Consider the following 17,705-nt stretch of genomic DNA (forward strand, 5'->3'; position numbering starts at 1 on the left):
GAGCTTCAGTTTGGTCAAGGGGGAATACCAGTGGCTGGAAATTTTTTGTGAAATGGTCTAATGGTATCTTGGGTTAGTTATGTGGTCCTAATCCATCATGTCCATTATGGCAGAAAAGCAGCCTCAAATGATGTATAGATGAATAGACATACTGTGTCCCATAAGGGCTTTATTTGCACAGAGGGCCAGACTTTTCTCAAACCTTCATTTGATAATCCTTGTGAGAGTGAGTAGTAGAAATTGATACTAATAGTTGAGTACTTACCAGGTACTTCCTTTCTCTTTCAAATTAATTTTTATTTTTAAATTAACCCACAAAGTATTAGGTGTCATTAGGACAATTTCAAGCAAAGTATGTCTTAGTAAATTCTGTTCCTCTCCTCATCTCCCCAGCACCTCTTTTCTTTGTTCTCTGGTAACTTCTTCCAGTCTCATTTCTGCTTTCATGTCATGTGTCCTTCTCCATACCCCTTCCTTAGTATCTTTTTCTTACATGTGTACATTATAAGCTAGGATTCACATAGGAAAGAAAACATACAGTATTTATCTTTCTGAATTGGAATCACCTTACTGAATATAATATTTTCAGGAGCCATCCATTTTCCGGCAAATTTCATCTGACTTTTTCCTTACCACAGATTGAAATTTTAGTTTGTCTATGCGTCACAGTTTCATTATCCATTCATTTATTGATGGACATCTATGCTGGCCCCATTTCCTTGATGTTATGAATAGAACAGCAATAAACACGGAATGTGCAAATATCCACGTGATAGGCTATGGAGTCCTTTGGGTATATGCCCAAGAGTGGTATAGTTATTGCCATGTATTTTCTTGCTTGTTTATTTAACAAACACTTAATTAGCAGTTAAAATGAGCCAGAAAATGTTCAAGTCTTTTCACATATTGACTCATTTAACATGTTTTACAGCAACCTCAGGAGACTAGTGCTGTCCCCATTGCACTTTTACTACTTCTCATCACATAGAAAAAGCTAAGTCACTGAGAGGTTGAATAAGACAGAGATAGGGCCGAGGTCTGAAACAAAACAATGTGGTCACTGAGTCATGGCTCACCATTGTACCATACTACCACTCACACACTCATCAGGTACTCTGATATGTGAATCAAGGAGGTACGCTGCTGTGACTTTCAGAGAAGTACAAGTAAATTGTGACAGGTAATGAAAGTCTTGGTGTTTCCCTTTTTCTCTGAAGCACCCACTGTTCCGTTTTGGTTTTGAATTGCAGAACAGAAGCAGGCTGGGGATGTCTTGTCTCCAAGCCTTGAAAAACGGAGATGAGACACTTCCCTCTTGCCATCAACCTGCCATTATATTTCATTGAACTTGAGTAAACATTGGTTGTTACGTACGGTCTGGTGCTAAGTCATTCAATTGCATGTGGTCATTGTGTCTACAGAAAGCCTTGGAAGAGAACATTCATGTCCAGAGGTCTGATGGAGAACCAGATCTTAGAAAGAGTAGAGAGACTGACCTATATCACGTAGTTGAAAATGGTTGAATCAGGATTTGAACTTGGCACCTGCAATTCTGATGTCTGTATTGTTGACCGTGTGGGCCAGAATTAGGGTGCACACATCCTCCCTCAGTGTGCACTAGGTATCCTTTAGTTGATCAGGTTAGAGAACAAGTGAGAAGACTCATTAATTGGGACACACTTGATAAAGAAGAAGGCTTTGCTTTATTCAAGCACTGCCAATAAAACAGAAAGGATTTAGGAAAACAGTAGTGTGACTATTCTGGTCATTAAGGCTCTGAAAAATAATGATGACCCAGAGGTATCATTATCTGGAACATCAGCTTAGTGTCTCTTTCAAAACAGTGATAATTTTTATGTGTTGCCATAAATGATCACTTAAGCAGCTTGAAATGACGACAGGCCACAGTGCCTCCGTGCTTATGGGCACTGTGCTCGGTGGCTAAACTTGCTCTTGAGACGATATGTGCTTCTGTGCTGAAAACGTTTCATTAACTCTTCTGTGTTTTGATAAACTGTGGCCCTATTGGTTTTCCAGTGGAGAGTGGCCAGCCTTGAAACCATACACACACAATCAATAAAAACCATCTCATCAGGTTGCATTTACATAAACATGTATATAAAACAACAATTCAAGAAACAGAAGCTATCAACTTGAGAGTAGTGAAAGGAGACATAGGGAGGGGATGTGCTTGGAAGGGGCTGGAGGGAGAAAAGAGAGGGGGAAAGGAATATAATTCTATGTCAATTAAAAATTGGCCTCTCACAAGCTTATCCTGGGTGGGGGTAGAGGAAGTACAGAAATGCTTCCGCCAGGTGGAAAAGAGGATGTGTGGGGTCTGATTGTGGTTCAGAAACCCTCTTGAGGGCTTAGTTGTGTCACACACAAGTGTTGTCTTAGTCCAGGTTTCTAATGCTGCCGTAAAACTCCATTACCAAATGCAACTTGGAGAGGAAAGGGTTTACTTTAGCTTAAGCTTCTACATCACAGTCCACCGTTCAGGGAAATCAGGTCAGGAACTCAAGGGAGAGTCTGGAGGCAGTAACTGATGTGGGAGTGCCACTTAGCTTATTGGCTTGCTCAGCTTGATTTCTTACAGTATTCAGGACTTCTTGTGCATGGTAGCACTACCCACAATGGTCTGGGCCATCCCACATAAATCACTAAGTAAGAAAACACAGCACAGTCTTGCCTCCAACCCATTTTGGTGAGGGCTTCTTTCTAAATGACTTTAACTTGTGCTAAGTTGACATAGAGCTAGTCAGCACAAAAGTATGTATTGCAGTCCTGACTTCAGATGCCTGTGGACCAAACATTGTTTGGAAATAAGATTTTTGCAGCTGTTACAAAGAGATTTTGAAGATATCATACTGGGGGTAAGGCAGAGCCTGACTCTAACATGAATGAAGGTTCTTATTAGAAGAGGAGACAGGTGCACAGAGGGAATGACAGTCAAGGAATGGTAACCAAGGAACCAAGGCACCGACAATTCAAGGATTGACAGCTCCCACAGGGACCTGGGAAGTCAAGTTTGTCTTCTCTGGGTTCCAAACACCTTGGTCTTAGATTGGTAGCATCCAGAATGGGGAGATAGCATGTCTAAGCCACCCTGCCTGTGATGGCTCAGGACAGCAACCCAGCCAATTCCTACTTTTGTGTGATTCCTGGGAAGAAAAACAGCAGATGATGGAGTGAAAATATTAGTTTGCTAGTCTGTTGTACTCACTTCTTTGCTTTTCATGCAGACAGAAGGCAATTTTATATGGCAGTAAACAGCAACACTTAGGAATCAAACAAATACACATATGGATTTGACTTTTGTCTGTAATAAACTTTATCGTTTGTTAATTACAATAGTTCTGTAAGGGTCCAAAAATCTCTGAAGGAAGACCCCAGACTCAAATAGTATGCAAACACAAAGAACATTTATTTATTATGCAGGAAAAGCCAGCATGTAGGGGTTGATCATCCACACAAAATGGTGATGATGACCAGGAATAAAGGCACCCAGGGAAGGGAATTATATGTATCTCTGGTCTAACTGGGCAGCTGGGGAGCAGTTACATGGAGAGAATGTTGATTGGATGGGGCTAGTGGCAGTCTTATATACCATGGGCTTTTTAGTCATGTATAGCCATATCCTGTAACTTTGGGTCTCTCTGTCAAGACTAGGTTTGAACTTGTTTAGCTCATTGACCAAACTTGGTTGGGGGACTTCCTGGAATCAGGCTTAGGTCATTATTTACAATGGAGGTCTGTTCCACATCGAAGGTGGAAATACTTTCTGGCCCCTTCGGATCTGGGTTCTGTGCCTAGGCTGACTCCTGGATGCTTCCATATTACAGGTGATGAACCTGATGCATAGCCAACATTTCTCTTGGGCAGGTAGATGTAGAATTAGAGTCTAAGATGTTCCAGCTTGAGTGACTTTGTTGTTAACTACAATGGGATGCTTGAGACTCAGTGTTACCAACTGCTAATTGGTTAAGATCAAAATATTTTCAGAATATCTAGAATAGTCCAATGAAAAGAATTTGGCCACGTATGCGGAGAAGGAAGCACAGTCATTCATTAAAAGTCTCAATCATTACATAACTATAGACTCACAGAGGTTGGAAAAACAGTACACCAAGGACCCGTGTATATTTTTGGATAGCTTTTCCTAATCATGCATCATTATTGCCCACATGTTTAGATGTCTGATTATTTTTCTCTCTGCAAAGTCCAACTTTGTACTTCAAATTCATAGTCAGTAACTATTTCCTGCCTAAATAGAAAAAAGCCAAGATTCAAATACTTCATTTTTAGAGTAACAACATGAAGGGATGAAAAAGGCAAGACTATATCAGTAGACATTTATAAAACTGCTACTTTTGGAAGAATATACTTCCTAGTGAGGAGCTATGCAGTTTTCAAAAAGACTTATTTTATTTTAAGTTGTATGTATGTGTGTTTTTATGTATGTATATATGTATGTGTGTATGCATGCATATATGTATACATACATGAATGCATGTAACTAGAGAATCCATAAGAGGCTATCAGATCTCCTGAAGCTAGAGTTACAGGTGGTTGTAAGTCACCCATAATGGGTGTTGAGAACTAAACTGGGGTCCTCTGCAAAAGCAGGAAGCACTCTTAACTGCTAAGTCATCTCTCACACAGTCTATTCTAAGAATCTACTGGACCCCTAATCCACCTAGAATTAGAGTAATAGCATAAAGGCATCACATAATACTTTCCATTAACTTCAGATTCAAGAGGACAGGTGAAGGGATTAAGGATCTTTCTTAACAACGGCATAAAGAATGGAACAAAGGCAGAACCATACCAAGTTCAGTTATGTAAAAATATTAAAATTCAAGTCATGCTTTTATATACTTGCTTAGCAATGAATAAGCTGATACCTAGAAATCTGAGACTAAAATATGTCCTGGAGTGATTTCCATAATCCTGGAGCAGGGAAATGCTCTGAATGATAAAGGTATTAGAGAGTTGGTATGGCTTCTGGATAAGTGAACTGTGTGACCCAATAAGGCTGCTAATGTTAAATCCCTGCAGCGATGAGTTTATTCACATAAGTATTGGGTAGCAATTTCCTTGAAGACAAAAACAGTTTATTTTGGACGAAGGCTTATGAGAAAGAATGTTATAAAGGGATGTGAAACAGTCCAGCCTGCAAGGAAACTCCTTAAGCTGAGGAAGTAAACAATTCAACACCCAGCGGAAGTTTCTGAAACTGACCATATTTACTAGGCTCTTCCCTTCCCAAGCATTTATAAGCTATAAGGGCTGCTGACTCTAAGACTAGGAAAACCTGCCTGGAAGAGGTCCAGACCCACTGAGTTACCTGGAAAGAACACTCTCCAACCTGTTGAGCTGCCTGCAGGTTGTTCAGTACTCTCCACATTTCCTGTTTTTGTGAGATGTCTCCCATGCTGGGATGAGCTTTGGTGATGCAGCTGTCTAAATATGTTTGTTCCTGTAAGTAACTGCAATGAACTCATTGGTTAAGAAAGTTGGGTTTTGGTGGCATCCTTACTTTGGTCTCTAATGGATTCCCTATCTGGAGTGTGTAGCTGTTGGTTTACATTTCCCAAGGAATAGTGTCACACAACAGTAAGCACAGTAAGTCTGTAGCTATACAGTGGTGCCTGTTAAGTTTAAAGCTTTTGGAGTAACAAGAGAGGCAAATTATGAGGAATAGGTATGATTTTCAAATATAATTAGCAAAACAAATTGCAGATTACAAGAGAAAATACAGAATAGAATTTCAGTAACAATCCACTACCCAGAAAGAATAACTAAAATTAGGATCATGTATAGCTTCAATCCTGACAGGAGTGGCTACTTTTGTTTAGAAACTGTCTCAAGTATCAGTTCAGCATCTCCAAGAATTCAAAATCTGGAATGCTGTAAAATCAGAACTTTTTGAGCACTGCCATGACAACAGGAATTCTACCTCTGATCTCATGTGATTTGTCTCAGTCAGAACATGGGAGTACTAAGAATGCTACGTGCATATCATCTAGGCTGCGTGCACAAATTATTAAACATAAATTCTGCATTTAGATTTGGGTCCTAGCCCTAAGTATATTATTATGCATACACAAATCTTCACAAATCTGAACACAGTCAAATGACAAACAAACAAAACCACTTTTGGTTTCAAGCATTTTGGATTAAGGATGCCTCACATGGTTTAAAAGATTCGATTAATGTTTCCATGGTTTTCTTTTACAGTGAATGATCCTATTCACTTGTGAGTGATGAGCAACTAGAACACATGTGCTCCAGCTTTGTTTGCATCCTTCTAGATTCATGGTAGCTACATGGTTCTGTCTAGGTCTTGGTTCATTGCATCCTGTCGTCTTTAGCTATTTAGGGAGCAAGTGCAGAATGATGGGGCTCAGAGAAGGTGTGCTTCCAGGGCCAATGGTGGGGACGTCTCCTCTCTTCTCTCTTCTAGTTCTTACATGTCTCCAAGGTGAGGGCCCTCTCAAGGTCTCAGGCTTCGGTGTGCTGGTGCTTCCTCTGATTGGGGGGGGGGGAGCATTTTGTACTGCAGTTTCAAACCAAGACCTTGCCAATGGTGCAATCTATAGAATTCATTTACCTTGGCTTATTTGTTCCATATTACTCATTTGTGTGTGGGAGTGCCTATGTGGGTAAAATTTTGTGCAATCCTGTCATATATTTAGATTCATGTACTCACAGCTATAGTTGACACAGTACTCTTCCCTCCTGAAGAAGTTCTTCAGGTTATACTTCTGCGGTTGTGCTCCAGTGTTCACCCTTAGTTTTTGTCTACCACTAACCTGTTCCTCATTTCTCTAATTTATCATTTTAACTATATTATACAGATAGAATTGCACAGAAGGTAAGTGTGATTGACCTTCAAAGAACATTTGGTAATTACAAAATTGGTAATTGTTTTTTTTTAAATAGCTAAATATTATGTTAGAAATGGTGGATCCAAAGTTTCAAGCTCCTCACTTTAGCCTGAGCTATAAAAAGTTTTCTAGGTTGCTCTCAAGTTAACAATGGTTACAATACAACAACAGGAGCCGGGGAGCGGACTCAATGGTAAAGTGCTTCTCACACCTGAGTTTGGATCTCTAGCACCTGTGTGCAAAGCCAAGCATGGTGGCCTGTGTCTGTAATTTTAGCTCTCAGGAGGCAGAGGCAGGAGGGTGCCTGGTACTTGATAGCCTGATAATCTTGCTGAACTGATGATCCCCAGGTTCAGGGAGAGACTCTGTCTCCAAAACCTAAGGTTGAGGATGATGAAGGAAGAGGGCAGACATAAACTTAGCTTCATGTGCACTTACTTGCACATACCACACATACCACTTTTTCAACACACACACACACACACCACTACCACCACCATCAAAAGAACTCAAGAGGTTTTGTTTATTTTGTTTTATAGGTGCAGACATTGCCTCTTTTTATGCTGTTTTGTGTCCCCATCATATTTTTCATCCAGGCAAATATTTTCTCTCTGTCAAGACAAACATTTTCAGTGATGTTATTAAGGAAGCTTTGTAGAGGCTCTGGTGATGTTTTAATCATCTCCACAAACACCACATTACCCTTTCTCACAGTGGTAGCTTGGGAATCTTAATTGGAACCTTCTTCAGATTAGAGGCTTTTGTGTTTCTACCCACCCCAGTCACAGATGTATTTTTTGGTATGTTATTGGACAAAGGTTAATTCTCTGTGACATCATCTGTCATAGGTACGTGGGAAAAAAATCAAAAGATATATGTTGGTGTGTTGTCTTTTTAAACATATGCCAAGAAAAGTTTTCATTCCATGAAAGTCAGAGGCAGAAGGGAAAGGTTTGCTTTACAAGAGAGATTGAGAGCATCACTGGTTTCCTGCATTGTCACTGAGCAGCTGAGGCTGTGAGCTATCACAGACCACCTTTAGATTTCCCAGTGCAAGGAAAGATTTCCACCTCCTTGAGGACTATTTTTCACAGTACCAGAATGCACTATCATGATCTCAATGGAGGCAAACAGCTAACAGTCCTACCCAACCGTGATGCCTGTGAACCACAATGACAAGCATGGCTAGATGCCGACAGTGGTGTAATATGGCTCCTACGTGGAGCTGGTAATCCTCAGCTGTCTAGTTGGATTTAAGGCCCGCCCAATAAGAGGGGAATAAAACATACTCATCTTCCCCGGGTTAGTGAGATCATGGATCTTCAATGAGAATTTTCCGTCTCTATTTTATTAACCCAGCAAATTTCCTAATTGTATTTTAAATATTTTATTTTCAACTCAGAGACAAGTATAGCTCATATCCTCACCAAAGAAGGTTTTCTTTACAGAAAGCCACAACTGATCAAAATGCAGAAGACAACTAGCCTTGGGGTGCCCAGCTTCTGTGGATATATTTACAATACAATTCCTGGATGTTCAGGGAACATCGCAGAAGAGGGGCAGACTGATTATAAGAGCCAAGGGTCCAGGAAATCTGCTGTGAGATTGATTGTGACTCCTGGAAGTGAGAAGGAAGCTTTACTCATGATGCTGCAGCAATATGGCTGCCTAAATAAGACCCAAACAAAGACAACACCAACAGACCTGTTAATGTGGAAGAGGCCCCACCCATAAACAAAGAACTAGAGGCTACTAAAGAATTCTGACTTGGTGGTTGTTGGTCACAGGATCTATAGCTAAGTGAGACTGTTGATGACAGTTCTCCCCCAGCCCTCAAAATAGCAACTCTCCAATCTAGAAAGGAGAGCCAACAGGAGCAAAGCTTCATGCACACTTTCAGTTTGACATTTTGCATATTCTAAAATAATGTGTGATGTTTGCAGCAATAGAGTCTTATTCTCTACTTTCGTTAAGTGACAAAGAGCACTAGTAACTGCCTGTACTTTTGGTGATCTCACTGATTATTCAGAGGGAGATAATCTACTTCTGTGACTGGGATTTTTACGTAATTATCTATGGCTTCTTGGAGCAGCTTTCTCCACTCACAACAGGTATTTCCATTCAAACCCCTTATTTCATTTCATTTTTGAGTTGACTATCGAATGTTTTAGATTTTCTTATGGGTAATGAATGTAGTTAGTTTTGACTGACCCTTTTCCGTACTACTCTCACCTGAATCTCAATGTACCCCTCACTTAGATCCTGTGACCAACAACCACCAAGTCAGGCCAGAAGAACTCACTGGTACAATACTGGCTAGTCTATTATGAAAGCAATCAGCAATTCTTGTAGATACCAGGAAGTTTCCATGGCACTATGGTTCTACTTTGGCCATGAAATGGCACACAATTTGAGGCATCTCCAACACTCCCTTCCTCCATCCTTTAATTATGTTCATAGCAGCTGTATTCATAATATCCAAAAACTGTGAAATACCTAGACGTCCCTCAGCTGAAGAATGGATTAAGAAAATATGGTTCATTATTTGTTATATATCCAAAAATTTATGCCAACAGAAATGTTTCAACGAAGTAGTACTGTATTTCTGATAAAAATGATGAATCGAATGCTAATATCAGTTTTATTCTTTTATATTTTTACTAACCCCAAGACCCAGAATACTTAACCCACATATTATTGGGTTTTTTATTACAAGGTATTATCCTGAGTAAATTTAGTGATAACTGATGACAACCTAATCAATGAAATTAAATGAATTCATGGAAGCTAAAAAACAAAAAAACAAAAAAAAACAAAACAAAAAAAAAAAGAATTCTGAAAGAGCCAGGTGGTGGTGGTGCATGCCTTTAATCCCAGCACTCAAGAAGCAGAGGGAGGCAGATCTCTGTGAGTTCAAGCCCAGCCTGTCTATAAGAGCTAGTTCCAGGACAGGCTCCAAAGCTACAGAGAACCTCAGTCTCAAAAATAAATAAATAAATAAATAAAAAAACCAAAAAACAAAATAAACCACAAACTGGATAACCCTGAAAAAGTTTATCCGTGAATAAACATAGAGAGTGACTAAAGACTATTTGTACACAAACAACAACAAACAAATAAATGAATGGAAAAACAAAATAAGTAAACAAATAAATAAGTAAATAAATAAATAAAATAAAAAAAGAATTTTGAGAGAGACAATTAGTCTTTTTCAAGGATGAGCTCTCTGACTGGTTATCTACTTCCAAGTGGCCAGCCCTGATATCATATGCATACAAGGAACACTAAAAAAACTCAACAGGTTGTATTAATGTATACATACATACATACATATATATGTATGTGTGTATTTAAACACATGTTACAGTAACAATTAAAGAAATCAGGTATTAGAGAGAAAAAGAGAGAGAGGGCGAGGGAGGGAAGGAGGGAAAGAGAGGTGTTTCATGGTTTGGAGGGAAGAATGATATGATTATATTTTAATTAAAATGTATAAAATAGACAATAATTAAAAAGACATTGAGTTGTTTCACCTTTCAGATCTTTTATGAATGAAAACCATTCTATTTCTATGTTTAATAATCTTGGTTTACATAGTCATCATACTTAAGATATCAAACCAGTGCTACGAATGGGCAGTGAGGCTCTTATTTTTTCACTAGTGAATCTTCAGCAATAACTACTTCAGAATGCTCATATTTGCCTTTAGGAGGTGTGGGCTTGCTGGATAAAGTTTATCACTGTAGATGGACTTTTGGAGTAAAACAGTCTTGCCTACCTGTGGTTTGTTTTTTCTGCTTTGTTATTGCATCTGAATATTGCAGGTCACAGTCCATTACTGAGGGAAGTCACGGAAGAGGAATAGATAGTTGAAAGTGAGAACCATGGCATAATCCTTCTTAGTGGTTTGCCTTCTGCCTCATGCTCTTAGATTTCCTATATAAACCAGAACACCTGTCTAGGGATGCCGCTGCCCTCAGTGGGCTGGAACCTCCCACATCAATCCTCAGTTAGGACAGTCTCTCACAGATATGGGCATATGCCAATTCAATACGGGCAGTCCCTCACTCAGTTGAGGCCCCTTTAGATGACTCCAGACTATCAGTTTGACAGCTGAAACAAATGAGAGTAGATAATTAATATTATCTATTAATGTTTATGGACATGGCTTCTTTCTAGGTTGAAGGTAAGGTCATTTCATTTTTTAATGTATGAAGTTGACTGAAAAATGCACATTTGATACCAAAGCTGACAAAATTCATCCTCGTTCTTCTTTCTCTGTTAGGACCTTTGGCTGAGCATTGGCCCAGGAACCCAGTTTTGTTGATTTTCCCCTGCTGTGGGATTCTATACCAGGTAGGCTCATTGCCTCATCCTGTTTCCCAAATGTGATTTTTTCATTGCTGGCTGTCTAGTTGGAAAGCACCATGGTAAATCAATCCCATCTGGGGTTGAAATGATGGATAATGTCTGAAAGCATCTCAACAGATGGAGAGACAAGACTTAAAAACTAAGGGTGGTTTCTCTCCTGGTAGAAAGCTCAGCCCAGTGGCAGGTTGGAATGAGGAAGGGAGTAGAGATATTTATTGGTCAAGAAGCCTTTTGCAAACCTGTAAATCATCTACTGACAGGTAGGTGGTTACTGTCTCTGCTCTTGCCTAAGACAGGCTCTATGGGCTCCCAAAGGGGACTTGGGAAGTAATTTATTGATGCTTAAGATACTTCTACTGAATAATGGATCTTGTTATCTGGGTGCACATCTGTTCTTCATTTGTCCCAGGGAAGGTGAGGTCAGAGGGGTCTACAACAATTACAGGTGGAGGACCAATGCAGCTGTTTACACGAAGTCAGCCAGTTCTGAATACTCAGTTACCTAGGACTGGGGTGCATGTTGCATTCCTCAGCAAGAGAAGACCTAAAGAGTCTAAATCAGTTTATATTAGAATTGAATTTTAAAAAACCCAGGACACATCAGTACATCATGAAGATACAACTGACCATTGTGTACAATGCCTTATTTAGGAACACTTATTTTATATATGTATATATATATATATATATATATATATATATATATGCGATACATATGATATATATATCTCACTGGTAGTACAGGTCTCTTGTAACTCCCACTAGACCTTATTTGCTGTTATATTATAGATGTGGGGAATCACAACCATTTTTTTCTCAAGGAGAAAATACTTCATAATTTTTGGGTAGAACCTACTGTGTTACAGGTGCTGTGATAAATAGATAAATGTCAGGGCTGGAATAATAGGTGGTAAGACAGACATGGCCCCTTCCTTCATGGGTCGTATAATCTAGCTTAATGCTCTTTGGTATGGTTGCTGGGCCAACATTATCACACGTGGGACTTGTTAGATATGGAGAGCCACAGGCCCCTCTGAAGAACAACTAATAAATCTCAGGGAGAGAAAGTGGGATTCAAGTTGACTATCTGAGAAGGAAAGCAGCCAATCAGTGGCTCTTACCTTGACCTCAGTCCAAATGGTGAGACTGCCTTCAGGAATCTCAAAATGAGAAAGTGTGAGAGCTGTCTCTTCCCATTTTATAATCCTCTCTAGGGCTGGGATTAAAGGCATGAACCACCTCGTTTCTATGGCAACTAGTATGGCTATTGGGATTAAAGGTGTGTGCTACCACTGCCTGGCTGTAAGGCTGACCAGTGTGGCACTTTTACTCTTCCGATCCCCATGCAAGCTTTATTAAAATACAATTGAAATGCCACTGCACCACTCCTCAGACCTACTGAGTCACAAACGCTGGAATAGGACCCCACATTTGTAGTTGCAAAAGCCATCCAGATTATTCTGATGCATGATGAAGTTTGAGAACTAATGACCTAGTAGGGGAAAATTTGGCATGGGTGATTAAATATGGTATGAATAAGGGATGCAGGGTGGTGCTTGCCTACCATGCATAAGACCTGGAGTCTGCTCCCTAGCAACATATTAACTGTGCTTAGACACACTCCAGTAATCCTAGTACTTGAGGGGCAGAGTCAGGAGGATCAGGAATTCAGGGTCATCTTCACATAGCAAGTTTGAGGTTAGCCCTTCATGGGATCCTGTATCAAAAACAAAACAAAAGTGATATTTCATCATAGGGGACAGATCTATAGTAATAGGAGGAGCTCATGTGGTCTGAAGGTAGGAGGAGTCTGGCTGAGAAAGGCACGTCTGGGCTATCACCTGAAGGTTGAGTAGGAATGGAGAAAATGTTCTGTAGGTGGAGGTGGTAGTTGGAACCAGGGAGAGACATGACCTTGAAATCTGTCTGTCTACTCACTGTAAAACTGTGGCTCTGGAAAGACTATTCATCTGTTTCAACTCAACCAGAGAATTCAGTGAACTAGCTCTAAATTTCTCCAGTATTTCAGTTAATCAATATTTTAAAAAATCAAATATATATTACAATTTAAAGTATACTGTGATTAGAAAGCACTATGAAATAATAAAGGAGCATCCAAGGCTTGTCTTGACTGTTCCTTTTAATTGTTGGCCCACGGAGGGAATTGACTCTTCTGCTTCCTTGTTTTTTCTATAAAACGAGAGAACAAAAACTTCCATCCTTTTCGTTTTTTGGTTCCATGATTCAGAATTAGCTATAAATATCATCATATCACTGTTTACTTTTTAAAAAAGTACATTTATATTTATTTACTTCAATAGCTAATTCTGTACATTGCCTACTGGTAACCTTAAGACAGCCTTCCTACTCTTTTCTTTAAAATTAGGGCCATGAGTTTATCCCACAAGGATATATTATGTGCTCTAATGAGCTGGTAATTATTAGGTAATGAAATGGCTAACCAAAAGTATGTTATTAAGAGTGGTGGCTGTGTAGAATATTTTTGTCATGCGATTAGAAATGTTACTTAGATTTCAGCAATGCATAAGAAGTCACATGCTGAGGACTATAAAAACCCAGCCATATCCTTCCATTTCCCATTGAAATTAAGCCTTAAACCTGTGCACAGAAAGCATTAGGATCCTAAGTCCAGGAGCTGAGCTGGAGTTGAAATCCAAGCTTCCTCTTCAAGTGCACAGTATGTTCCAGTTACTAATCAGGACCGTTCACTCCAGGGGAGTTGACAATGCTGTTCTCAAGCTGCAGTAGGCAGCTGTATTCCTCAGATGACCACCCTGGCTTACTTTGTCTTTTCTCTACTAGAGGAACATCTCACCATGAGAGTACTAATCAGATTGACCAGGAGTTTTGCATAAAAATTCAGAAAAGATGATACTTTCTGAATAAGAATGACATTTTAGTTTAACTGAGTTGAGATCATGGGAGAACTCCCTTTGAGTTGTTTGGTCAGTGATATCTAGCACTCCCAAACAATAGCAGCTGTTCTTGTTGCCCTTGGTTGCCTCACAGAACGTGAAGGTAAGACCCTGTGGCTAAAGGCATTGCATATTTAGGACAAATGATTGGAGGAATTGAGCTGTAGCAGACCTGAAAGCTATCTCCCAGTGGATGAGATATCATAATCTTTGAAGGTGTTATACAAACTACTAAGGGAGAAAAGTAATCAGGAGTCCTACCTAGCTGTAATGCCTACTAACCGCAACTGTAAACAGAACAGCAAGATACACTGAAAGGGCAATAGTGGCACTTACATCCTTGGAATAACCAACAGCTGACTATTTTGACTTAAAGCTCACTCAGTGGGAAATTTATTCCTGATACTATAAGCTAGCCAACTACCCACAGCTGGAGAAGCCACAGACCCTCCCTAGAAGAGAATCTACTATTTGCCATTTTCCTTAACCAATCTAATTTCTAACTATATTCTAAATATTTATACCCACAGATGAGTATAGCTCTCAACCCTCATCAAAGAAGTGTCTTTTAGAAACAGATGGAGAACACTACAAAGATATGCAAATGATTGAAATGCAGAGAATAAGTGTCTGTGGAGTGCCCAACCCCAGTTGGCACATTTACTATGCAATCCCTACACCCAAGACTCAGGAAACATTGCAGAAGAGGAAATAGAAAGAGTGTAAGAACCAGAGGACCCTGACATATTCCGTGACACAACATCTTACATATACATATATATGAACCTTTCAGGTTCATTTGTTAAAGACTAGGTTTTCAGCTGATGAGAATTTGGAAAGTGACTGTATTCTGAGGGCTCTAACATAAGTAATGGGTGCATGCTTTGATGTAGTCCTAACGTAATGGCACTGTTGAGAGGTGGGATCCATTTGGTGGAAGTCAGCCATGAGGAGCTTGCCCTAGGGAGATGTTCTTTGTTCCAGTCTTTCCCCATTACTTTTCTTTGCTTCCTAGTTGCTATGAGGTAGCAGCTCTCTTTTTTTCTACCATCCTCTAGCACAATGATGTTCTGTCTCACTGCGAGTCTGAAAGCAATAGAGCCAGCTCGTCATGAATGGCAACTTCTGCAATTGTTGGACAGAATGTAGTTTTCCTCTGGTCTTCCATTTAAAGGTGTTTGTTACAGCCATCAATAGTCTGACTAACATAGGCCTTCATTATCTCTTTAATATTCTGTCTAGAGAAATGATTCACATGATAAGAAGTTGCCAGGCAGTTTTTCTCCATGAAAACGGCTACCTTCTTCCCAGGTTCAGTGGTCCTTTCTGTATACTGACAACTGTTTCATGTGTTTTCATTTCTTTCTATTTATCTATCTTTCCTCTTTCTCTGCTGTTTGCTCCCTGAGGACAGGGTCCATATGCCATTAATTCTGGCAAGAGAATACATACTCAGCAGTGCTGACTTCCAACTAGGAGCTTTGTATTTCCTTTATTCCTTTATCTACCTCTGTAAATAGGGCCCCATGATGATATGGCCAGTAAAATACTATGGTCCTGTCAATAGGTGTCACTTTTCCTGAAGAGATGTAAAGAAACACCTATTCACTGCAGATAAAAAACACACTCACAGATGGAAGAAAGAATCCCATTCATGTCCAGCTTTGAGAACCAATGAGAGTGCATTGGGACTCTTCTAACAGGAGCATAGACGGTTCAAAGGCATCTAAGAAAAACCATAGACAATTTTTGGGCAGTTGCATCTCTGAAGATCTCACAGAGCCTCCATCATTGAAGAGTCCTACCCACAGTGCCACATGACCTGTGAAAAGTTGTAAGACTCGTGTAGGTAATGCATAGGTATATTACCAAAGAGTCCCAACCTTGTAGATTGTTTGCTTATCCTGTAACTTTGGGGAGGAGATGAGTCTCATAAAGATTTCATGAGCCTTGTGGGACTTCTCCCATCCTCCTTGAAGGAATGTTAATAGGCCTGATTTCTTTAGGGTTTTATGTGGGTGACCATGCCTGTTCGTATACAAAATGGCCATGATCATGTCCAACATGAGGGAAACAGTTACCCAGCACTCCTTGTTTGCAACTGGCTTTTACATTTATCTGTTCTTTGTTCCACAGTATTTCTGGGGCCTTAGAAAGGAGATATAGATGTGTGATTTTTTTTTTACTTCCACATATAGCCTAGTATTGGGCTACTAGACAAAAGTAGAGATCACATAGACAGACGAACTTATTTCTCTCAGTGTGATAAATAAGGTTGCCTTATGCACTATAAAATTTTTCCTACAAGACTATAAAATGGCCAGTAGCATCAGCAATTGCTGTAGTTTAGGTTTCTATTGCTGTGAAAAAAACATCATGACCACAGCAACTCTTATAAAGGAAAACATTTAATTGAACTGGTGGCTTACAGTTTCAGAGGTTCCATCCATTATCATGATGGGGAACATGGTGGCATGCAAGCAGACATGCTGCTAGAGGAATAGCTGAGCATCCTACATTTTGTAGGCAACAGGAAATTGACTAAAAAGTCACACTGTGTGAAGCTTGAGAAAAATAGCCCTCAAAGTCTACCCCCACAGTGACACACTTCCTCCAACAAGGTCACATGTCCCTATAATGTCAGTCCCTTTGGGGACCATTTTCTTTCAGATTACCCCATTTTACTCCCCAGCCCCCAAAGTCATATCACAGCCCCAAAGTCATATCACAATGCAAAAATGCATTCAGTCCAACTCCAAAAGTCTTCATAGTCTTTAACAGTGTCAAACTTGTTTGAAAGTCCAAAGACTCTTCTGAGACTCATGGCAGTCTCTTGTCTGTAATCCCTCTGTAAAAATCAAAATCAATAAGCAGATCATGTACTTCCAACATATAATGGCACAAGACATATATTACCATTTCAAAATGCAGGGAAAGGAACATAGAAAGGAAATACTAGGCCAAAGTAAGACCAAAAACTAGCTGGACAAACTCGACTCTGCACCTCCATGTCTGATGTCAAAAGACTCTTCAGATCTCCAATTCTGTACAGCTCTGTTGAGTGAAACATACTTCTTTCTATTTTGCTTGTTCCACTTCCTGTTAGCAGCTTTCCTCATCAGGTATTCCAAGTTTCTGGAATCTCTATCATCTTAGGTTCTCTAAGACAATCTAGGCTTCAACTTCATAGCTTCATAGATATACCAGCTTGTTTCTTAGGTCCATTTGTTTGGAAAGTTTTTCCCAACCCTTTACTCTGAGGTGATGTCTGTCTTTGAGGTTGAGGTGTGTTGAGGTATGTTTCTTGTATGCAGCAGAAGGATGGACTCTGTTTCTGTATCCAATCTGTTAGCCTGTGTCTTTTCATAGATGAATTCAGCCCATTTATATAGAGGGACATTAATGACCAGTGATTGCTAGTTCCTGTTATTTTAGTTTTTATTGTTGGTGATGTTACTGTGTGTGTTTTTTCCTTCTTTGAGGTTTGCTGCCATGAGATCATATA

Source organism: Alexandromys fortis, unplaced genomic scaffold (genome assembly GCF_014885135.2).
Source record: "Alexandromys fortis isolate MF-2015 unplaced genomic scaffold, M_Fortis_MF-2015_v1.1 scaffold_234, whole genome shotgun sequence".
Lineage (NCBI taxonomy): Eukaryota > Metazoa > Chordata > Mammalia > Rodentia > Cricetidae > Alexandromys > Alexandromys fortis.